The sequence below is a fragment of the Acomys minous genome (genome assembly GCF_964271855.1).
Source record: "Acomys minous genome assembly, chromosome: 9".
NCBI classification, from domain to species: Eukaryota; Metazoa; Chordata; class Mammalia; order Rodentia; family Muridae; genus Acomys; species Acomys minous.
Genome location: NC_140490.1, coordinates 104166505 through 104188707, shown reverse-complemented (window position 1 = coordinate 104188707; position 22203 = coordinate 104166505). Strand labels below are relative to the sequence as shown.

The 22203-nt window shown below is 35.7% G+C and overlaps 1 protein-coding gene across 3 annotated transcripts in view; it reads right to left on the bottom strand.

Annotated features, from left to right (window-relative positions):
* Positions 1–22203, bottom strand: part of MGAT4C (MGAT4 family member C) — a 614816-nt gene that overhangs the window by 210462 nt on the left and 382151 nt on the right. The window contains exon 1 of one of the 3 annotated variants that reach the window (XM_084796246.1): positions 11139–11310. The exons of the other annotated variants lie outside the window; for them this stretch is intronic. The gene's annotated coding sequence lies outside the window, so the exon portion shown is untranslated. Of the gene's footprint in view, positions 1–11138; positions 11311–22203 lie in introns of those variants that run through there. 3 annotated transcript variants of the gene reach the window in all.

Below are 22203 nucleotides of genomic sequence, written 5' to 3'. Positions count from 1 at the left end.
ATGCTAGGCAAATTTTCTTTACTGTGACAAATTACCTGGAAAAAAAGAATCATCTTCAAGAAAGTACGGGTTATTTGGTTCATAGTGTCAGATTTATCACAGCTCTTAATGATCTTCCTCTGGCTGTATTGATTGATTGACTGATTGATTCTAGACATGTAGTGAGGCAGATCCCCTGTGCAAGGCACATTTCCATCATCGGGAAACAATGGGAAAGGAAGGAAGGGACCAATGAGCCAGGGTTCAACACAAACTTTGTAGGAAAGCAAAGATCTACTTCCCTCTGCAGATCACATCTCATAAAGCTCTCACTACTTCTCAAAGGTGTCATCATCAGTGACCAAGTCTTCAGCAGCAGACTTTACAAGGCATCAGCAACGCAAACTAAAACACGTGCTCATGTTCAGACAAGAAGAGCATAGGCACTGAGCTCTCTACAATGTTCTGCTTTGACTTTATACTAAATATCAGTTGTTATCAGTTCCCAGAGATGTTTACTTAACTCAGTTTTGAATGGTGGTGACTGCTGTGGTGGTTGAGGCAGAGGGAGATGCTCTCAATACTAAATTTCCCACCGATATCACAAGAGCAGGACATGGGGAGGTTTAGTGGAGAGTGAGTTTCACTGCCACTTATTGAAATCAACTTTATTTGCCACCACAGGCCTTCTACTTTTGGCTCTACTATTATCCAAATTAAACTGTGATTAAGAAATCCTTCCAGAGGGATATGTGGCTGAGGTTTCTCACCATATACTCATTTAATTACCATTTAATGAGCTTCTATTCGGTGCTAATATTGCTGATAAAGCAGTGGATGCAACTTATAAAATCCCAAAACACATTGGGCTTAGAGTCTAATGGGAGAGACTAAGGGAGGAAATGGTCGATTAAAATACAGGATACGGAAAATTAAAGCTCTTTCCGAATACAAAAGCAGATTCTGCACCCAACAACGTGGTTCTGAAAATGCTTTACAAAGGTCAACTAACAGTAATTTATGAAGTGGGACATGTGCCAGATATGTAGTCCTCTCAGAAGGAAACAGGTACCAAAATTCAAACTTGTGTTTTGGGAGCAGTCGAAGCATGGCGTCCTTGGGGTAGTAGCACTTGTCATCTTTCATCCTCACAGCACTCCTCTGAAGAGATAACTGAAGTTTGGGGAAACTATTTCTTTCTTTTTCTTCTCCTTTTTTCCTTATGGACACCACATTACTAAGTTGTAAAACCAGAAGTGGTTACCAAGCCAACTGATTCTAAAGCACAGACTTTTAACAAATACTACAATGATAGCACACAGACAATGAGTAGGTGAGTAGTAGACCGGGTTCTATCCTTTTCTAGTGCAGGTATGACCCAAACCTATATTTCCAAATAATCTTTAGGTTCTGAAACTTCTCTTCAGAATCCTTATTTAGTCATTGGATTGTTGTGAATAACTGGATCCCAGTTGTCATATATTTGGTACCTATACAGTCTCAGTACCAGTTTTCTTTAATGAGGCTCTGATTTCACAGCTTTCCTGGAAACTAGATTCACATTTTTTTAGTTCTTGACTAATGCCATTGCTCATGTCTAATATGTTGTGGTCTCTCCTAATTGACCGTCTTCATGATTTGGTCATGATTATGTAATCCCAAGAACTTGGTAACTATGCCATTCTTTGTTAGATGAATCTAGGGTTTAATCCAGTGTGATTAGAAAACTCTGCTTTGCAAATATCTCTCTTATTGGCCATGGTTTGTCCTAGGCAGACTGTTCTGTCAAATCTAGTTTTAGAATCACCTTGTGACTTCATATTCTTTGTTCCCATGATTCATAGCAACATTCTTTAGTCAGATGCTATCCTAAGGGTATCCAGATAGTACTGTTCAGGTTTCAGATTGCTATGAAAATAACACAAGTAAATTTTCTTTTCATTCTAAATTGCTCCAAGAATCTATGCCTTCCTGTAAAACAGGAAGAGATAAAGTGATTTCTTCCAACAAATATTTCAAGAAAAACTATAGTCAACATAAACATATTAGACTAAACCCTGTGGTATATAGTCACATTTTATAACAAAAATTTGCCTCACTACTCATTTTTACTTATAAAAAGACAGAAAATGCACAGACACACACACACACACACACACACACACACACACACACACACACACTTCCTTTTCATTGAATTTCTCCAACTTCTAGAGTTATGGGTAGTTTTGTATTTCATATTTTTGTATATACAAACACATTATATCCTGATACATTTTATTACATATTTACACAAGTTGATTTATCTGCTTAAGAAGTAGAAAAATGGTATTCATTTATTAATGTACTTAGAAATTATTTTGAATTAAAGCAGAGTAATTCTCCTAAGAATCTTGTCACTTCTGAATGAAATAATCATCACCCTTTCTCCCTAGTGGTTGACCTGATGCTGTAGATCTCTCATGAATAATTATTGTAAATATATTTAATACAAGTTTAGAAGATTAGTTTGCACCATTAGTGCTATATTTCAGTTATTTTGTTGTTAATGTTGTTGTTCTTGTTCTTGGAAGAGGGTATTACTTTGTATATCAAGCTAGTTTGGAGTTCACGGTGTAACTTACTGAACCCATAGCAATGCGAGTACTTCAGCCTCCCATGTGCCGAGATCACTGACATGAGCTCCATGTCTGAATTTTTAATGTTACTTTTTCACACATTTCACCACCAAACAAAGTTTTTTCATCTCTGAAGGTATCATTACTTGGCGACTCTCTCTGGCAGGGCTTTATTGCCTTTCAATTCTAAATTGCTCGAACATGACTGCAATTCCTAACTATCCATTTCCTCCTGGACACCTGGCCGCCTGGCATCTCAGACTACTTTCAAGCCACCAGTTACCTTCTTTCAATTTCAAGTACGGTTTTTATTGTTTTTATATTTCGAGCTTGTTTCTTGCCTTTCCCATGTCAGACTCCATCAATCTCAATTATATTTTCAGTTACGGCACCTGCAGGTATAACCTGATTCAAGGATGATAATCACCCACTCCATTTCTGTTGCAGAATCTTTACATCTTCATATTCTTTTCTATCTGCACATTCCAAAATTTAATTATATAACTACAAACCTTTACAAATATGCATTGGTAATTTTTTAAATTTATTTTTATATATTTCACGAGTAAAGTCTTATTTGAACATTGTGTCTTATATAATCACTCATGTGTAATTAGGAGGAAGCATTCAGTGGTGGAAAGCATTGTGACAAAATGATTTGTACACGCATGTTGTGCTGGAATCCATACTATATGCTGGGCCCCAAGCAGCCTATGGGAAGACGTTAGAGATGGCCTCATGCAAATCTGATACTGTATTGTCTATCCTATTTCCTGTCTTCAGGGCCATTCCCTGCTTCTTTTTTTGAACTTCTCACTTGCAGCCTTTTATACAGTGAGAGTTAATACTGTGTTCATGAGATGTTCTCTGTGGCAACAACCTGTGTAAAACGGGCACAGGGTGCAAAGGTATACTTTGCTCACACATTCTAAGGTTTGAGTGTATCGTGGTGAGGTGGGTATAGTGGCATATAGAAGCTTATACTATAGGAGCTTGAAGAGAAAGGGGGAGGGGTTGGGTCAGCAGAGTTAATAGGGATCCCAAAGAATTAAATGGAAAAATAAGTTAATTTTTTTTCAGGAAAATGGATAGATTCAGTATGTTAATTTTAATGTTAATTGTAAGTGAGGTCACACAATTTCATAAAGAAAGAAACCATATGTTCTCCCTCATGTGTGGAACCTAACTACTAATACATGTATATATGAGCAGAAATTTATGTTTGAGTACAGTATAACATGAAAAAGAAAGAACAAGAAAGGTAAACATAAGGGTATAAGGGAAGGTGTAAATCAGGTAATAAATGTGAGGTACAATCACAGAAATAAAGCTAATTGTATTCTTAGATTTAACTGTATGGTGTCGGTGGTGGATAAATGCATAAGATATTTTTGATGTTAAAAGTATAACATAGGTGGTGAGGCTTCACAGACTCCATTCCAAACGCCAGTTCTAATTCTATAGGATGTTATTGAGCTGTGTAGACTATGGGTTTGCTTAATGTGATATGCAATTCTTTATTTAGTTTGTATGATGTTTAAGAGTCAACCTTGTAAAAATAAAACAGTAATAATAATAATAATGGGGCGAAATACAATAGAGAATGACAGCAGATGGCATGTCAACCTCTGGCCTCCACATGTCCACACCTGAGCATAAGCAATCCCCACACGCACAAAATGAACAAACAAATAAATAAGAACTACTCAAACCAAGACGCGAGGATTTTCATATTTTGGTGACCCAACTTGTCCCATCTTCTCCAGTCGGCCAGCACATCTGTTATGAATACAGCGTCTTCGCTGCTCACTGTTCTATCTGTGCTTCTCTTCCAAAGCGATTAAAACACTCCAAGTATGGGTGACTATAGATCATGTTTTCATTTTTTTTTTGGCTCTTACTGGGTATCAAATATTTATCTGTATCTGATCTATCTATCATTGGTGTACAAGTGGATGAACTCAGACTGGAATGCTTTTAAAGTAATCTTAGAAATCTCTATCCTTCTTACATTGACTGGTGTTTATCTTATTGATGCACTGTACCAAAATTTTTACACTGAAAGAAAATCACTGGGCTGGTTAGTTTTTTCTCAACCTGACACAAACTTGAGTCAAGTGGGAAAGACAGCATGGATGGAGGAATTGCCTCCACAAAGCCATTCTGTGAGCATTTTCTTGATGTTTGATCCATGTGGCAAGGTCTATCCCGCTACGGGAGGTGGCTATCCTGGGTAGGTGGTCCTGGGCAATAAAATAAAACATCATGAACAACCAATGAAAGCAAAGAAGTGATCAGCATCCCTCGGTGGTCCCTTCTTTAGTTCCTACCACAACATCCATGCTTTGAGCTCCTGTCCTTGGCTTCCCCGGGTGTAGACTGTAAGCTTGAAGCCAAACATGCTCCTATCTCCTCAAGTTGCTTTTCGGCATGTTATCACAGTGACACATATTAAACTACCCCCTTCTCTTTTCTTGAGTGTGTAGCTATCCCACTGGCTATCACCAATAATTTAAAATAAATTTATAAGGTATAACAACTAATAATATTGGTTGAAACGTAGTGAAGAATCTTCCCTTGGGCATTTCCTGTTCCTCTGATCTGTCAGATTAAGTTAAGTAATCCAAGACAATCCTTCAAGTGGCATTCTTTAGGAAGTGTTTCTCATGTGTACAAAACCACAGCAAGCTACTTCCTCAACAGCCATCTACTGTATTTCATACACAAAGAGCCTAACAAGCCTCAGCCAGGGCGCCTTACACAGCCAATTATAACTAGTTACACAGGGCTTACTCTTTGAATCAGCTCCTCCTCTGGCAGATTAGAAGTCATTTTAAGTTCTCCTTCATCTCATTCTTCCTTCATGCAAAACTAACTGTCTCTCTCTGAACTCACTGTGATTGTTCCTTATAGTTCTGACTTTGTATTTATGAGAGGTTTTTCCAAATAAACATTGTACATTATTATTATAAAAATCTCTACCAGTTTTTAAAATACTCAATGATTTGTTTTTAGAACACTTCTTGTTTTTCAAGGAAAAAAAATATACTTATTGTTTGTGTTACCGGAGTACTTTTTGCAACACATTATATTGTATGTATTTATATCCAACTTTTTTTTGTCTTTACCTCAATAGCCTCTTCAGAGCAGCTGGCCTGTTCCATTCAGTGTTTGTATACCTGAACAGCTTTATAATTTGTTGCCTAACCTTAATTAATTGTGTGAATGAATTGGAGCTCTCAAATGTGAGGAATTATAACTCACTGATATGTTGGGTAGTTCTTTTATGTTTTATAATTAAATTAACACCTTGAATCTCTAAGATATACACTTATGAAAGGGAACTATTTTTATCACTGGCTACTTGTTACTCTCTTGGCAAAAATTTTGGATACATGTACATGTTTCATCGAAGCAAAAGAAATAAACAAACTATATAAATGTGCATACATTTTTGAACTGGTATTAAAAATAAATTTTTTATCCTTCCTTTAAAGTGTGTTGACAATATGGGATTATTTGAGTTAAAAATTCAGCTTAATTTCATCCACCCCATCACTTGCATAAACTAATATGCTTTTGAAAATTATGATAGTGCAATTTAAATAAAATAAATTCAGAAGTGATTCCTTTAGAAATTTATGTATATATGATATGCTATGTTGTATAATTTTAGATCTTGACTTATAAATTTGAGAGTCATAAGAGTAGAATATAATTCTTTATCTGCCACTAATATTCACTAAAAATTCCTGTTTTCAGGGTACTTAGTATAATTAGCTCAAATATTAGGAATTGTTTTACTGTATCAAAGTTTAAGTGTATCAGTGTTTAAGAAGACTTCATATTCAAACAACGAGAGAGAGAGAATGTGAGAGAGATACACATATGTACAAACACACACACACACTACTAAGCAAGTCACTAACAATAAAAGTACTAGCAAGAGGCAAGACTAATTGAGCATTTATTACATGCAGCTGTTGTCCTTAGTGTTTGAAAGATTAGTGCACACAATTTAAAAAACACAATTTTCAGAACAATCCTAGCTGTAGGCATTTTATCCCTATATTTTATGTGAATTTATAAAGGATATAAATGTGTGATAGAAGAAATTTTACTAATGTTGTCTGGTGGCAGAACTATTCTTACCACAGCCCATGCAAACCCTCCCGCTTTCTCTCTCTGCTACCTAGGAAGAACTGTGTGCTGACCTGTTTAGATAGCCTCCTGAATTTCAAACCAAGTAAAGTTTGTGGAACTTAATTTTATACTATACCGCTGTCAATCAAAACAGATTTTACTCTGTTTTATCTCCTTTCAGACTGTTGTTTCATAGGATTGATTTGCCATACCAATATCTATACTCAGGTCTCTGTATATTGATTTTCCATACTGACAGAGTGTTGTTGGTATACAATTGCATGTTTTTTTCAGCATACTCTGTCTCATCAGCTGAACAAGGCTTTGTGAATACTGTCTCCAAAATGACCTTCTCACCTTATTCAACTTTTAGCTAAAGGAATCAATAACATATAAAATAGCTAATTCTCTCTTTTCAGTAGAATTTGACACTAAAAGCACTTTGACCTCGATTTATGTTATCTTCATCCAAACATTATAAAAACAGATTTGGAAATGCCATTAAGTGACAGTAACTCATTCCAAAGCCCAGTGTTTTCTAATACTTCCTGGCAAAGCACCCACTGAGTAAAGACTTTGTCTTACATTCTTTTCTTCCTCAAGCTCATGGCACTTCTTTTAAGAAACTGAAAAAAGATTCCTCATAATTCACTCAATTCTGAAAATTAGGCACTAGTTTTATGAGGTTCAGCATGAGAACCAGATTTAAAAATCATGATCTTAATTGTTAAATTCATTTGTTACTCAATTTGCATATATGGGCTTTAATAAAGATGGTATGTGAGGGGTATTATTTTGAAATGTGACCTATTTACCAAGAGTGAAATGTTTTGTGCTTAATCAATAAGCTTGGGTATTCCAAAATTTGTAGGCATCTTCAGTGCCTAATTGAGTGATCCCATCCAGCTCTGGTTTCTTCAACTGATTAATTCTATGAATAAGTTGATTTTCTCTTGTGAAGTTGCATTTCACACTTCTTTTCCTTTAAAAATCTGTAAGCAAATTTGATAGCTATTAAATATTGCAGTTGGCTCAAAATATCTTATGAACTAATATTAATAGAATTCTCACTACAAAAATAGATATTTGCATATTTAGAAATATTACTATTACTTGTAGGATACAATTTTTAATAATGTAAATGAGAAAGTTCTCCAATTCCTTATTGTCTGTTTATGTGGTTGAATCCCACTAAAGTGAAATGACTATCTACTCAGTACATTTCATTCCTAAGGACTTTACTATAAAACAGAGGATGAAATTTGCTTGTATGTACATTATAAATACTGGAAAATGTCCAAAATGGTTGATGATTATACAATTCTCTACAAATTAAATTTTTGTTTTGGCCATATTGCCATGAAAATATTTACAATCAAATATTTGTTATAAAATAGTTGGAAGAGCCTTTCACAACATCTCAATATAAAAGATGCATAATTCTGGTTTGCATTCCAGTATCTTACTACTTACTTAAATGGAAACATCCAAAGTATAAATGAGGCTCATCCCTCAATGTCTGTCTCTTCTTTGATAGATTAAGACGTTTCTTCACCATACCTTGATATAATTACTGTAATTTTTGGACTTTAGAGATGAAAACTTGCCAGATAAAAGGAAAGAAAAATGTATCATTCTCCTCTGTATCTCTCAGTTGCACATACTAAGCACATAGAAGTGTCCTTGAGTAGACAATCAAAGAATTAACACTTGGTCAGATACCTAACTATGTGAGAAGAGAATGAATCATGACTTGATTGGTTGATTGATTGGACTGATATCTGTAAAACTGTTCCTGGGCCTTTCCTCCTTGGTTGGTTTGCTGAATGGATGAACTTTGAGACCAAGTTACAATTCCTACTGTAAATCACACTTTTCTTTACATATACAATACCACACATTTTCACCACTAACAGGCAACTAAAATCAAATTATTTTGTCCATGTAAATATAAGTTAAATTGCAAAATGCACATAGTAATTCTACTAAGTACATAAATATGCATGTATTCAAAATACTATAATCTCAAAAGAGGACACCAACAAAGCAACTACAGTTTGCCTAAGTAGGAAGTTGACTAGAAAGCCTAAAATTTGTGTTACATTTGAATGCTTCAACTAAGATGTTAGAAAACTAAATAGTATTTTACTTTCTAGACAGCTGACGAAGTTTATATTAAAGGGTAGGAGAGAATTAATAAAGAGTGAATCTATAAACTAGACAAATCATAACAAGGACTGTTTTCAAATGTGGTAGCCCCTTTTTTGTAAAATCCGGGAAACTCAGAGAACTGCACAGAATGTTACAGAGACCTCTTCTTCACCATGTTTTTCTCCTCTTCCTAAGTCCTTTGTGACACTTAACTTTGTGTGCCACTTGACAAAGCAACATAGAAACATATTCAAAATGAAAAGTACTAATGGTTATCTAACTTAAACAAAAGAAATATTTTGTATTGGAAAACCTTAGGGAACCTTGCAGTACACATAGCATCTTTTACCTGTGTCACTTGCACAGAGATACTTTCCTCAGAAGTGTGTGTGGCAACAGGAATTGTTAGGATCCCACTGATATATTCTCTTAAGAAAAAAATAAGGCAACAAATAAAATGTAAAAGTCTTCAGTTAATGAAGTGCAAAATGCATCAGCTGGCAAAGCACATCCTATGCATACGCATGGCACAGAGCTGCTAAAACAACAACAACAAAACCCCCCAAAAAACCCTAGGAGATAAGCTACTTATAGTAATCACAACCAGTACAGTGCATTTGCAATTTGAGAGGTAAAAGCAGATAAACAGTTTCCCATACACAACAAAATACAACATTAATGTGTAGACTGCTCACTGATTGAGTAAGAGTCTATCAACTGTGGACAGAATGGAGCAAACAGCTTTTTAGAGAATTAATTGTTGGGAAACTAATGCTTTCTATTAGTCAAGATGGATTGTGTGTAAAAACAGCAGCATCCATACTCATGGGCTGTTCAGCTCTGTTTTAAAGTACTTAAGGAGAGAAATATAGTCAAACTTCATCTCCAAACAATGCATCATTATCCTCAGAATCCACAGCACAAAACTTCTATAATCCTCATTTTGAGTCTTTTCAAGTTCAGTGATTTTGATTTTCACAGGATAGACAAGATGCTGATTTTCCGTAAGAAGGATGAACTCCCAATGAATACCTAGAAAGTTTTTGAAGTTTGATTGATCCCACATTGTTTTGACTGAGACAAAAGCCCTGTTCTTTAGAGTGTGTTAATGCACATTGGACACTATTAAGCTCGGATTTGTTCAGGTCTGAGGAGAACACAAGGAACAAATCAAACAACAGTCATGACAAGAGCTGTCAAACAGGACGAGGCTAGCAGAAGACAGAGCAGTGAGAAGGTACTGAGAAAACCCCTGCTGTCTTCCAGCACAACTTGACCACCTCAGGTCCTGATTTCTAATTATTAACATTACTGGTTTAAACAGACAGGGCAGACACACTTAACAACACAATCACAGACATCTGAAGAGTTAAATGTATTCTTTGAATTCTCTAGGTAGCTTTAGGAACATTCTCTGTCAATTAAAAGCTTTTTAGCATATTTGTTTTTAAAGGTTCCTGTCAGATTCAATCACCTATATCCAGAGCAGTACAGCAACTGTAAGCATATGTTTTGCTATAACATAAAAGGATCCTCAGATAAAAATATCAATACTGAGAAATAACTACAAGATGCGAAGCTCTTCACGACTCTCAAATACACAAACACATTATTACCTGTACACCCAAAAGCAGTTAGTACAATAAACTTTATATCAGGGAGAAATACCCTACACTGTACATTGAAATGATTTGCTTTTACCACTTCTTTTGATGAGACGGTAGGTTTCAGTGGAAAGTAATCCGAGCTTATTTCCAAAGCTGAAGCCTTGTGCTCACTCGGTAAGGGCTGAATGTGCTGGCCAGACACAACTTTAGAAAAACTGTCCCAAAGAACTATCATTTAACAATTAGGAGCCAGAACTCATTTTAAATGTATAACACTACTGGTTCAACTATTTCAAAGCCTTTTTACCGTTAGGAAGAAATGAAACACAATGGTATTCAGACACAGAAGCATTTAGAACATATTTGAAAGATAACAGTCCTATGATCCTACTTACTCTCCTTTTTCTAAGAGGAAGCTGAGATAACTGCTATCCCTTTTCTACACATTAGTTTGCCAGGTACACATTAGCAGCTCTTTCCCGTCCCTTCAGCTACATCTGTGCATCCTTTAACGATGCTAAACACTGCTCTGATTAAAAAGCTTACCAGATAGTAACACTGCTCAGACCTTACACTCTTCCCTCCGTTAGGCAGAGCCACCTCTGTTTCGAATGAGAAGGTAAAGCGAGCAGGCTCTTACCCGAGACAGAGAAAACAATTCGTTCAGCTAGATCCAACAGTGCTCTGTGCAGCCTGGCAGCATGAGTGATCCTTGGGCCTCACACAAAAGCAAGATAATTGGCTCTCAATGAAGACATGTAAACATCCATCATAATGGCACTCCGGCTGAAACTGAACGCTGCCTCAGCTGTTCTGTGTACTCCGCCTGGAAGATGATGTCACAAACATCAACTGGGTGTACTCTCATTGGCTTCTGTTACCTGGAATCATATCTTAACCCTAAACTGTCAGCTGAAAATCGAAGTGCTTCTCTCTTGCTATGATTTCTGCTGAAAAGAAGAATGGAAAAGTCTAAATAAGTTATTGGGTGCTGGAATAGTGAATACACTGCCCCCAAGGAGGATAAGACCTATTTGTAAAACTAATTACTTAGGATTTTTGAGAAATTTCATTCCTCAAGCGCATTTATTCTTTTTTTAAATGCTACTTTAAAAAAGGCAGTTCACTGGAGGAATAGCCATGAAAATGACCAGTTAATCACATCAAGAGTTTAACTTTTAAAGAATTCTTTGCTTTGATTATATAGTACGGCACAATTAAATTTAAGAAAGTTAAGGAAACTATAATGCAGATAACTGTGTAATCAATTCGCCTAGAAAAACATCTGTATTTTTTTTTAACTTTCTAATAGAAATAGGAAAATGGCAATGTATTTTATTCTCTGAATATTAAACAAGATCTTCAAAGTTTGTGCAGCAAAGCTTAAATTTATGTTACATTAAAAAATATAACATTACAAAATGATATTAATTATTGGTTTTTTAGAATGAGTAATTTAAAGCTACTTTATAGTATAGTGCTGTTCTTTTTTCAACACAAATGGGTACTAATTGTCCATGCCTTACTATCTTGACAAAAGCCCCATATATCTCCCTGGCTTGTGTCCAGTGGGGGAGGAGAATGCTGGTACAAGCTGGTTCTAGTAGCCTGCTGCCAGAGGGCCAAAGCTACAATCACCTTGAAATATACCCCATCTTTAGCAACCAAAAGGAGCTGTCAGTGGCATCACCATGGGATGCAAGAACTACCAGAGCCATTCAATGATCAAGCACCTACTAAATCCAGTGCTGCTGTATCTCAAGGCAAAGCCTTTGAAAGCTGTGCAGCTCAGAAGACACACAGCAGCAGCTCCAGGGAGAGAGGATCACTTCATTCACTGCCACCTTCAGGGATGAGGGTGTTACTACCACTGTCATCTGGTATGCCTTATAACCCATGGAAATTTTCAACAAGAATAAATTATTTTACTGGGTCACTCCAACAAGAGTTTTTAAAAGTTTACAATGACTGTAAAGAAACTCTCTCCGGTCCCTACTAGGTTCTGACTATGATTACCATAGAATTAACTCATTCTGGACAGCAATTTGTGTGTGATGCAGGGGACTGGGTTTTAGATGGAGTTCAAGAGTCAAGGCTATAATTTAAAATCTGTAAGAACTTGAACTCATTAGCATCTCTTATGAAGAACGACTGTGAGACTATCACCCATAGAAAGGTGACACAGGGTTCAGCTAAGGCAATGTGTAGACTTGTTATATAAAACAAGATGTATTACATGAAACATGATTTTAAAAATCAACATTATTGCAAGGCAAAGATCAAATACTCATTTTTTGACATTTGTATGATAAAATGAAAAGTGAACTCAATGCTCTCAAATATAATGAAGAATATGGTAAACTCTTTAATTCAATGAAGATGTTCTGTGGCAAATTAGCTGTGTTTATAACAGTGACTCACTTTAAGAGACGTTTTTTTCTTTAAAGTTATTGATACTCTCACAGTTATTTTGGATGTAATCATATTAGTCAAGCCTAAGAAGAACCTAGATTTAAAAAAAAAATTTCTATTTCTCAAAATGTACTTTGAGCAAATGAGGAAGACACTGTTCATTTATTTCTGCATAAAATCACCAGGTTTTATATGGAAATCTTTATGCCATGGAAGGTGACATAAAATTGAATTACAGATCAGAAAGATGAATTTGGACAATGGGAATGTCACCTGTATTTCTGGTAGACAAATGATAAAGCTGTGATATTACAGTCCCCAAGATGATATGTCATTGGTAAAATAAGTTATAAAGTATGTTCCTATACTTCATGTTTTATATAAAATATTAATGGCATAAATATTTAATGCCAGAGATAGATAACTAAAAAAATTAGATTATATCCTGCTGCACTTAAAAACCAGAGTGGTATGTGTTCCATTCAGTTACAAGATAAATGTTGATTCCACCAGTGAACAAAAATAATATTTCTTACTTTGATTTACATTTGTCCTAGTGTTTCAGTGCAACTTACAATAGGCTTAAAAATAAATCAAAATGAAGCCTAGAGAATATTATATGCTGAGGGCCCCATTGGCATTTTCTATCAATTTGTCTTCTTTCTGTGCATGATTCATCTCTCAGTAATTATCTAAGTACAATGTACAGGTTTTCTGTCATAAAAATTTATAATTTTAAGGTACAGATTTCAATATATATATATATATATATATATATATATTCGATACCCTAACCAAGCAATAACTAAAATTTCAAAAAAATGTTTACTTAAGGGAAAACTTATTTTATATCTTAATTTTAAGATTTTATAAATTGTTAAAATTAGCAGAATATATTTTAAGTTGTAGGAGACATACTGGGGGCAAGGGAAGTAGAAGAGAAATATTTAATACCAATGTTGGTCTGTAATAAATGAGCATTTAGGCCATAATCTCATTGTAACTCAGTAAGCAGTAACATATTATGTGTGTGCAAATGTGTGTGCGCTTGCTTGAATGTCTGTGTAACTGTGTGTGAGTCGGGGAATGAATATGCTGGTGCTTCCAGATGCCAGAAGGGGGTAGTGTCAATGGCTACAGTGTAGCTGCAATTACAGACGGCTCTAAACTGACTTGAGTGATCAAGACCAAACTGGGGCCTCTTCAAGGGCAAGCATTTATCTGCTAAGCCATATTTACAGCCCATAAATAACGTTTTTGTTTTAAATAATTATATATGTATATTCAGAAGAATGTCAGATAAATCTAGGATACAATTAAGTATATGTGAAAATCAATCAAGTGATATGTAGTATTATAAGTGTGTTCTTGACAAGGAAAATACAACCCACATGTCATTTCTTGAATATTAATTTTAGCATTCCTACGTACCCTAGTAGAACATGCTACGAAACTTACGAAATAAATCGTACTTCGAAAAATGCTAAATCTCATCAAACAGAGATAAACTTTGTACTTTAAATATACTTCTTGACATCGTGTCACTATTATTGTTTATACCAGCTGTGATAGAAATCTAGCATTGTTGAGTCCCAAAGAACATAAATTAGTTTAAGTGTAAAATATAAAAGGAGGAAAGCCACTATAGGAATTAATGTAACCTTTGTGATTTAATAAATCTATAATGTGTATATGTTGATATAAAGAATATGGAGGCTCCACATTATTTTTGCAAAAAACTGATATTATTTTATAGTTCAAGCAAGTACATTTCATTCAGTTTTATTATCATTCCTTGATGCTATATATTTCCCCAGAGCTGAAATCACTGCACTATTTAATTGCCTGACAATTATTTCTGTTACATCAATTTTGTGGTTAAACTAATTATTTATATTATCAAAACAAATCAGCACTAGTGGCTAATTAGACTAGAGAAACCATCCTACCCTGCTTCTCATTTTACATATTAAAAAGGCTTCGGTTAATACTAACTTTGCAGGAGATGAGCATGTCCTTCAGGTGATAATTTACAAGCAGAACTTAGAAATTCAAATAAGCTTTAAACGGCTCTAACCAGTCTTCCTTTGAACAGTTAGGAATATTAAAATGCCACGTTTGGCATCATCTTGAAGCAGAAACTGGCCCATTACCTGGCTATCCACAAGATGGCAGCTCTGCTTATTTGCTAGTGCATTCCATGGGAACCTGTTTTAGCTAGTAATCAAACAGGAAGCAAGTGAGTAACTTATAGGTAAAAACGTTCCTCATTATGTTCCTTCTCAATTACAGAATGGTAAGATATATTGAAAATGTTAATTATTTAAATTGCCTTAAACTATGTGATTTTAAAACACTGAAAACTAGCTAATCCAATTTCCAAGTTTTTCATTCTAAAATTTTTCTGAAGCCACTCTCTTTAAAGGTTATTGGTTTGCCTTAATTATGTTTCAAAACAATGATTGCTTGAAAATGCGAAGTTAGTGCTAGAACACACAAACAAACGTACCCTGGCTGCAGCAGTTTTCCCTCCCTGAGCCGGAGAGAAAAACCAACCACATTTTCCATCTGATGTGTTCTAGAGAGAATGTATTTGCAGCAAGACCCTCTACTCACTGACAACACTTGAATTCCCCTTTAAGCCATAATCATCTCCACAGTCACATTTTTCTGATGTCTACCTCACATCTCTTTTGTTTAGAGCATCTGTGTTGTCACTATCTTTGTTTGGGTACAAATAAATTTTTTTTCGAAACACTTGGAATTACTGGGCCACAACACATTTCTTTTCAGATAATGGGTAATAAAAAGATACTTATTGTTTATGTCTGTCAGTAAGTTTCACTTTAGGAAGGATGAAATCATTTTAATGGGGCGACAAAAAAGGTACAGAAGTGGGAATCCTCCTATCTGAAGGTAGGGACACAATGCATTTCCAGTGGTTTACCACACTGTTTGAGTGCAGCGTCTTCCTATCATAATGTATATTTTGAGTGTGTTAGGGTATCGTGAGAACTAGGATCTGATAGATACACAGACTTCTTCTCATCATGCTCCCTGAGCAGGCATGTTTCCTGTGTTTACATGCTCCTTCTTCATTAGGGCACTTTATATGATTTATTATATATATATATATATATATATATATATATATATATATATATATATATATAGTAGAAATTTGTATAAATGGTATGGTTTTTTCACCACTTTCGTTCTTTTATGTGTGTCATGCTATTCAAAGTGAATGAATTTCTTTTTCCATCTTCACAGGGTATAGTGGCCTTAGTCCCGTGAGTACTCAAAATTGTTACTTGAGAACCAACTAACTGAAATTACTTTATGTTATACCAAAGAAATGGCCTATTCTTAACAAATAAAAATTCACTGTGGTTAAATTAAAATCTTGTTCCAGACACATAGATATTTCTATAGGAAAGTCACTGAGAAATAGTAACCATCATGCTAATATCTCTGCGCTGGTCCCATGAAATAGATTATTTAAAGCATCGAGAACAATCTTATTATCAAAGTAGTAAACATTACTTTGGTAATAAATGAAACATTGATATCATCATCATAATTTCCTTTACCACCAGCACTATGAACTATGAACTCAGTCTGGGTGATTATTTTGTCCTAGAAACAATTCCAACCTCTCTAAGCATTTTCGCGTGATGGAGTAAGATTTTTGAAACAGCTTTTATTGGGTATGCTAGTTTGTATGTCTTCTACAGTTCCATAATGACAATACTGATTATTTTTCTCTAAGTAGGAAAATAAGAAGACATTGAATATGTGTGTGTGTGCAACATGAACATGCAAATGGTGTAACAACTGTTGTATTTTTGTGTCATTGCATCAGAATTTTTTCAGCTGATAATTTAAAATCTCATGTTACTTAAATGATTCTTCTTTGCATCTGTTAACATATCCCTCTTTTGCAATTACTTATAATACTTCATAAATTATTGAACACTTGACATGCAGCTTACTCAGCACATTGAAAAACTGTGAATTCAAGATTTAAAATACAAAATGTCCGGTTGCTTCTAAGTACCTAAGTAACAACCATCCTTTTGGGACTCTGTAGGGAGGTACTTGACCCTGTGTTGTTAGATAAGGTCTCGGTTAACGTTTTTCTAGGAGCTCACAGTCCATTTTAATCCCTGAACTCATCAAAGACAAGTGATCACTCTGATCTCTAAAAGGTCTCAACGGTCTCTCGAGGAAATAGAAAGTGGTAGCAGTAAACCATCTGCAAGGTAACAGGCCGAAAATTTGACATCTCTTTAAGACAATATTGGTGTCATTGTATATTTGGAATTATACTTAGCATTTTTGAGGTTAAAACAGTACAAATTAAAAAAAAATACACTAGTCAGCAACATGGACATACAGGAGACAACTTGAATAAGTAGTTTGCTTCCAGAAGGACTCTCTTTGGGAAATGTTGTGCACACATGACTAACAGAGGATCAAAACTTCCTTTTTTTTCTTGGTTTTTCAAGACAGGATCTCTCTGTGTGTAGCCTTGCCTGCCCTGGACTCCGTTTGTAGACCAGGCTGGCCTTGAGCTCACAGAGATCCACCTGCCTCAGCTTCCTAAGGGCTGGGATTAAAGGCATGCACCACCATGCCAGGCTTCAAAACTTCTTAAAGTCACAAAGGCAAAATTCCCACGTCTGAACTAAGCTGAAATCAAAACCAGCTAATAGCTATGAACAGACACTGATTTTTAATAGCTTTGCCTGAAATGTACAGGATGAAGTGAAAGTACTGTGTGAAATATAAGATCCTAACCAGGTGCTTGTGTGTAGCAGGTATGGTTGGGATGAATGTGAGCTAGAGGACACATTCCTAGAGGATTATTTATCACCTAGATGCTCTTGGGAGATGGAGGGATCTTTATATGGGGCCCTGTGGGAACAAGTCAGGCTGGCAAGTGTATGTCCTTGAAAATATTACTGGGGACCACACCTCTAATTTTCTGCCCTAAAGTAAGCAGTGTAGAAACATATAGATAGCCGTATGTGTGCACTCATGCTTACACATACAAATATACCCATGCATGTGTGCATGCATGTGTGCATGCATATGCAGCCCTACACACACACACACACACACACACACACACACACACACACACACACACTACAAAGACAGTTACAAAGTGAGCAATAATTACTAACTTCAGAAAACAGAAGCATGAGAAGGTTATTACAATAGTTAACATTCTAAGACAGGGCCAAAATGTCCTAAGGCACTGTATGACAGAAAATACACTTTCTCTAATTCCAATCAAACATCTCCATCCTTTTAACAGTTCTAAAACTAATCTAAATTTTAAAAAAAACTCTATACTGTCTACTGAGATGCAATCCAAACTGTTATATGTGAACCCCAATAAAATAAAAAAAAGAAAGATGAATACTTCTGATATAAAATGCAGTGATATTCTCACTCTAAAATAAAGACAAGAGAACATAGATGTCCGCATCAAAGCCAAACCTAGCATAATTTTCACTTCAGAGGCTTCATCCAGCAGATAATGGAAACAGATGCAGAGACTCATAACAACCATTAGGCAGAGTTTGGTGGAAGAGTTAGACGAAAGGTTGAGGCATCTGGAGGACTCAAGGACACCACAAGAAGACCTCCATTGCCAACTAACCTGGGCCCACCGGGGTTCATAGAAACTGAACCACCAACCAAAGAGCATGCATCTACTGGTCCTCCGTCCCCTATGCGTATAAAGCCGATGGGCTGGTTGGTCTTCCAGTGTGTTCCATAAAACTGGAGAGGGAGCTGTGTCTGACGTGGACTTGGTTGTCTCTGTCTGGATCCCATTTTCCATGCTAGCAAGGCTGCTTTGTCTTGTCTCATTTAAAAAAAAAAAAAAAGGAGGCACTTTCCTGATGTGCTGGGGTGGGGAGGTGCTGGGAGGGGGGAGACGGAGACGTGGGAAAACGGTGGGAGGGTGGGACTGAGAGAAGAGAAGAGAGTGGGATTGCAAATTGGGATGTAAAATGAACAAATAAGTTAATGAGAAAATTAAAAGGAACTTAAAACTAAAAATCATCACAAAACTAGTTCTTCAGAACCCAAGCCCCTTCACAGTGACTTTTATCATAATGGAAGCAGAGTTATGGCATGATGGAAAATAACCGACTGAAAGTTCTGGGAAGATGCCTATTTTTAAAGGGCCCATGGTTACCCCCAGAAATAAACAAAATATTAATGTCAAATAAAAATTGATGAAATGATCAGGACACACTCTCTCTCCCTTCCTCCCTCCCTCTCTCTCTTTCTCTCTCTCTCTCTCTCTCTCTCTCTCTCTCTCTCTCTCTCTCTCTCTCTCTCTCTCTCTGTCACACACACACACACACACATTTATGTAAATATAACTCTAGTTTTTAAAATTGTTGCTTAAAGACCTCATACACATGAGGCATGGCTTCTACTTAGTTAAAACAGCACACTCCTGAAATCTAAAATCAGCAATACTGCAGCAAAATTAGTGATAACGCAGATAATTATTTTCAAAATTTGCCTTAAATTCAGGAATAAGGCCATGACCTGATGTCGGGGGAAAAAAATTTAAGAAAGTAAGTAAAGGAACAGTGGATGCTTTCCAAGATATTTGTAATAAAGAATTGCATGTCCATCCAGATAATACTTTAAACTTGAGAGAATACGTTAGAGATCCTCAAACAAACAGATGAACCAAGATATGATTAATACGACGAAGAGATTTACACAGCGTGTTTGAGGCTAAGCCTAAAGTCCTCTCTAACAAATGAGGTAAATCCTGTTGTCTGAAACATAGAAAGCACCTGGCATTTAATAAATTGTCTGAGGTTATCAACTCTGATTCACATTATGATGCCCTCTGTTTATACATAACCAGTCTAACAACTAAGAACAAACCATTTAAAACCTTGGGGGAAAACATGGTTACTCCTGCTTTCACAGCTATTCTAAATTTCTAACTTAATTTTGTGTGATTTAGGAAACGAGGAAGGAGTGTAGTAAGAAGGTAACATTTTTTCATGACATCATAACCTAGCACTCTGGTGTTAGTCCCTGTATCATAACAAATAGAAAGAGAATAATAGAAATCTTATTCTTTGAGGGATCTGAGTAGAACAAAGAATAACCTAGTTTGTCTTTCTTTTGTTTCTTTGTTTGTTTTTCTTTCTTCTTGCTTGCTTGCCTGCTTCTTCCAGTTTCTCTATATTTCTTTTTTTCTGTTTTTTTTAAAATCAGTTATGTTGAAGTAACAGTTAAAAAAGAGACAACGCTTATCATTTCTAGAACAGAACTTTTATTATTCATTAGTATTCTGCTCTGGACATGCGTAATTAAAGGTTAATATGCTTCAGTCATTGGGCCACATTAATGTTAAAATTACTTTACAAACTGAAAAAAATTAATGGCGCTACCATAGGTGCAGGTAAATCAAACTTATTCATCTTTATTTATCTCTATACCATGCCCCCAAGTACAGTTTTTCCAGTTTAAATGTTGAGGATGTCTCAGTCTCACAGTTTTGTCTCGTCCCGGCAAGAGGCGGTGAGCTATGACAGAACATCTCGTATCACCTCTACAGAAAGGAAGAGAGAAGGCCTGGGTTTCTCACTTCTTTAATTCAGTCAGCTGTGTGGTGTTGCCTGTATTCAGGGTGAGTCTTTCCCCTTCACAGACACAAGCAAAGGAATACTCTCCTGATCTTTACAGTCTAATCAAGATACCAATCAAAATTAATCAGCATGCTGTCTAATGAGAAGATTGCATTAGAGCACACACAACAGTGTAATTCAAGAATTCTTAGGGTTGGAGATTCTTAGGGCTACATTTCCTAGCATCATGAAAAGCAACAAGTTGATGACTTATGAGAAACAGTATTGCTAGTTCTTAGTTTGAGTCATGACTGGAAATACATCTCAATGAATTTTTAGAAATATTTTAAAAAGAATTAAACTATATAAGTTGCTTGGGTAATTACTTACACTTGTTGCTTTCATAAAAAAGGAATGGATTTTTATGTAAATTATGAAAAACCTTTGAAATAAGCAAAAAACATAGAGTAGGATTCTTTCACAGTAGAGAAAGACTTGATCAGTCAACAGTACTTTAAGCCGTTCACAAGTCTTCTACAGAACTAGGACAGACAGTGATTTTATATATATGGTGACACTATTTGAGACAAGTAGTGTATAAATGTCTAGTACTTTCTTGTGCAGGATATTATATCATTTAAATGTTTAGAAATCATTTGAAGAATTCATAAACACCTGCAACTTAACATATAAATAAATGCTGCCTCTTTCACTTCTATTTAACTGACAAATACTGATGACCTTAGATAATGAGACATCGTTGATGTAGCCATAAACTGGTCTCATACTTTTTGTCCTAGAGACTCTTAGTCAAGGAGAAAATTGTAATATTAAACACAATGTGAACCAATTCCATATAGCAGTGACTTAAAATAAGCATAAGTTTTCTTATAAGGCTGAAGTGTCAAATATTTCTCTTTCCTGCTCGAGTTAATAAAATTTCAGCAAGCTATTAGGAACAATTTCCTGAGAAAAGCAACTTTTAAGATGTATAATAGCGCCATGATTGATTCGGACCAATATTTTGCAGCTTGTGTATCTATGGTACCCTATTGATTTTCAATATGCGCAACCAGGACCAAGAGGCATACGAAAGACACTCAAGTACCTTGTGAATCATCTTGGATTGATTAAATGTAATAGAGTTCATGATTAATTGAGAGCACGCCAGAAGTGTGTTGTACTTTAGGGTTTTGTTCTATGTGGAAGGACATTAGGATCTCAGGGAACAGGATCTATCATATAAATGAAGCAATTCCTTGTCACACTACCTGCACCACCTCCAGGCCCTGTATAAAATCTTTTAAGGGTCTGTATCCTTACAACTGAGGAGAGAATAATCCAAATATGGTCTAGAGTGAATTGGAGGTTCTGACTCCAATCTCTCTCGTTCAACCTTGAATTAGCCTCCAGACCTTGTCCTCACCCCATTCTCCATCACAAATGACATATTAGTGTCATTTCTTTGCATAAACCTTTCTGCTATCTTTGAGAACGTACTCTGATACTGCATTTCACTTGCAATAACTTAATGCATTGTTCTTTTCACATTTCTGCTCTTTTCAGACTTCAAAACATTGGAAACTCCTCATTTTCTCTTATAAGCATGTTGTATTTTAAACACCATATATTTGCTTATGTTTCTCTTCTGGTGATATAGCCTTCCACTAA